Source organism: Myotis lucifugus, unplaced genomic scaffold, assembly GCF_000147115.1.
Source record: "Myotis lucifugus unplaced genomic scaffold, Myoluc2.0 scaffold_8, whole genome shotgun sequence".
Classification (NCBI taxonomy): domain Eukaryota; kingdom Metazoa; phylum Chordata; class Mammalia; order Chiroptera; family Vespertilionidae; genus Myotis; species Myotis lucifugus.
In genome coordinates, this window is record NW_005871056.1 from 6,551,640 (window position 1) to 6,554,817 (window position 3,178).

The following is a 3,178-nucleotide window of genomic DNA, read 5'->3' on the forward strand; positions in this document are numbered from 1 at the left end:
ACCCACTGAGCTACACAGCAGGGCCATTTCTTTCTCACATCACCCTTATGGTGAAGTCAGGAAGTGTAATCACAGTAATAACTCTTTCTTGAAGGCCCTGTTTAGAGCCTCCGAGGTCACGTGACCTCAGGGGCCTCCTCTCCAACAGGTGAGGAGACAGAGGTTCAGAGAAGGAGGCCGACTTGCCTGGGGACACACAGCCAGTCAGTGGCCAGTGCAGCTCCAGCACTTAGTTGTCCTAATGCCCAGTTTGGGAGGCTTTGCCTTGCACCAGCCCTTTTGTTCACCAAGTTATGTTTTAATCTATAAACTTATGGGTGGTATACAGAGCAAAATGAAAGGGTGGTTTGCTATAGTGATATCATTCATAGTTGATGAATCTGCAAAGATGGAGGATGTTAGATGTCTCTTTTGGAGGCCTTATATGACAAAGTCAGACTTGGGGATAATTTAAGGTTACCCTGGTATCTATCTGCCTCTTTAGGGAGCTGAGAAGGCTGCTCTCCAGTTTTGAGGCCTTTGGGGACATGAGATGTTTTGGGATCATCCAGGACATCATGCAAGGCAGAAGCATGTCACTGCGCGTGCTCTCTGTGACAGCTGAAGGATGGATGGATGGAAAACTGACTGACATCTGACGGGTGACAATCAGTCCCTCAGCATCAAAGCCTCAGACTGGTAATAAGCTCCTGGCTTTATCGAAAGTCCCTGGAAAATCTGCTAGCTGGTGCTCGAGCTGTGATAACGGAGCAAGGAAGGTACTGGAGGCTGACTTAGGGCCAGGGATCTGGGGAATTAAACTGGGCCCTGCAAGGAAATTAAGCAGAATTCATTAAGGCTGTGACAATTGAGGCAAAAGGAAAGACATTAATGCCGGATGATAGAAAGTCAGAAAGAAAGTGGACCAGCAGTTACAAGCAATAGCATCAACAAATAACCTCACGTCGGTTACCTGGGAAAGACGACGAGGAAATGAAGGCTGTTGTGAAAATATCCGAATTCCCCACCAAATTACTTTATTAAATCAGTCTTTAATGAGGCCATTGCAGGGAGGCAGAGTGGACTGGCAGCTGTAACGATGCCGTGCGGGCACAGCTCTCGCTAAGAGAACATTCTGACAACTAGGCAGGGATAAATCAGCAACTCTGGATTACCTGTCTTCGGTTATTAAGGAATGAGCTAATGAATTTACCAAACCTTCGACAGTTATTTTAAAGGTAAGGGGAAGTAGGGAAGTGATGCATAGATGAGGTTACTGATCTTTAAAGCAAAAGTTAAAAGAATTCATGGAACTGTGAGCTATTGTTAAACACCCCTGGCAAACGTGAGGAGTCTTGCACGTTGGGGCCTAACTTTAAATGATGTAAAGTGTTGGAATGTGTTTTAATGATCAGCTGCAGGCCAGAACAGGGCCATTGTTAAGCATCTGGACCAGGCCAAAAGCTGACGGTTTCACTCCAGGCAAGTGTCAGTTTCCTGAGTCGCTGGGAGTCTGCCTGGGTCTGTGGGAGAGGTCCACAGAGCAAAAGCACTTCTGTACTCAAGAGGGACAAGAAAGCTTAAACACAACAATCCCAAAGCTAGGTCATCCACCCCAAACTGCATGTTCTTGTTTAGTCCTGCAGTCCTGCCAGCAGGCAGCACAGACCCAGTGTACAGATGAGGACACTGAGGCGCCAAGAATTAAGTGCCTGCCCAAAGTCATGGAACTGACCCGTGTAAATTAAAGACCGGTGAACTGAGGACCGGGGGGTCTTTCTGGCGTCAAGTCTGGCCCTCCTCTAGCCCTCTATGCTAGAAAGCTTGTGTTGGGTAGAGAAGGACATGTTCTATGATTTAAAAACCCTGAATGTTTTCAAATACAAATTAAGATGAAAAGAATTAAGGTCTGGAAGATGCTACACACAAATAGAGCTGCAGTCAGATTGATGGTTATTCCATATTTTAAAAGAGAATAAGGCCCATTTTTGTAGACGTTTGCTGGAATATCCTGGAATATCCTGTCCTTTCCTGACTTTGGGGGCCCACGGTGTGTAGGATTATGAGATGGGTGGTCACAGGGGAGGGAGGGAGGAAGAGAGAGAGAGAGAGAGAAAGAGAAAGAGAAAGAGAGACAAACAATATGCGAAGACATATAAGCCCTGTGGACATGTGAGAGGAATGAGAGGAAATGAACACAGGTTCGCACCTCTATGGGAGAACAAAGCCCAGGGAGGCATATGACAATGTTATCTGTATGTGGTAGGATTCAGAGTCATTTAATTTGCTTCTTTTTGCTTCTGTGCACTTTACACATCACCTACAATTAACAAGTATATTTTTAATTTAGAAACGTATTCAGTAAAAGCATAAGGCAAGACAGGAGCGTGTGGATGAGGTGTGCTGATGACGTCCTGGCGCGGGGCCTGGAAGGAGCATTAGGGAGAGGGGCGCCATGAGCTCTGGAGGTGTGGGCGGCCTCAAAGGGCGCAGGCCTGGAAGGGTGGCTGGGGTCGGATTCTGGAGGACTTTCCAGGGCAGTCTTGTTCAGGAACCTGGGGCCAGAGGAGCCTGGGCAGGGGCCTGGAGGGGATCCCAGCTCCTTAAGGGGCCCAAAGGCACGTGGGGGGACCTAGGTCTGGGGTGGGGTGGCAGTGGGAACGTTAGGGGTCGTGAGGGCTGCTCTGGCTGAGTGAATGGAAATGGAGGGGCTGGTATCCTCTGCACCCGACCTGCCCTGGTTGCCTCTGTGGTCGCAGGGGTGGGCCCTGAGGCCGGGGAGGGGAGGAGCAGGAGGGGCAGGCACATGGCGATGGAGATGGGGGATGTGGGAGGCAAGCACTGGGGGTGAGGCCAGGAATCAGTTGAGTGGGTGGATGTCTAGTAAAATAAGAAATTTTGAAGCCAGATGCTAAACTTGGTTTGATGGCTAGTTCCCCGATGTCTTGGTGCCTGAAAAAACACATCTCTCTGTACCTGCAGAGTTGGACAGCGGGGTTTGTGATTGGGTTGAGGGGGGTTTAAAGTGAGTGCCTGGGTTGGTTGATTCTGTCCTGTTTAACTTATTTGCTCAAGAATTCCGTACAGGAACTGATGCGGATCAGAGCGGCTCCCACCAGTCTTGAATCTGTCTTATGGGACACACAGCTCCTGGGAGTGATTGAACCCGAACCTGAGTGAGTTCCTTATCTGCCTATCT

At 48.8% G+C, this 3,178-nt stretch overlaps 1 protein-coding gene across 1 annotated transcript in view; it reads right to left on the bottom strand.

Annotated features, from left to right (window-relative positions):
* The window catches only part of KY (kyphoscoliosis peptidase), a 42,687-nt gene that overhangs the window by 11,195 nt on the left and 28,314 nt on the right, over window positions 1-3,178 (bottom strand).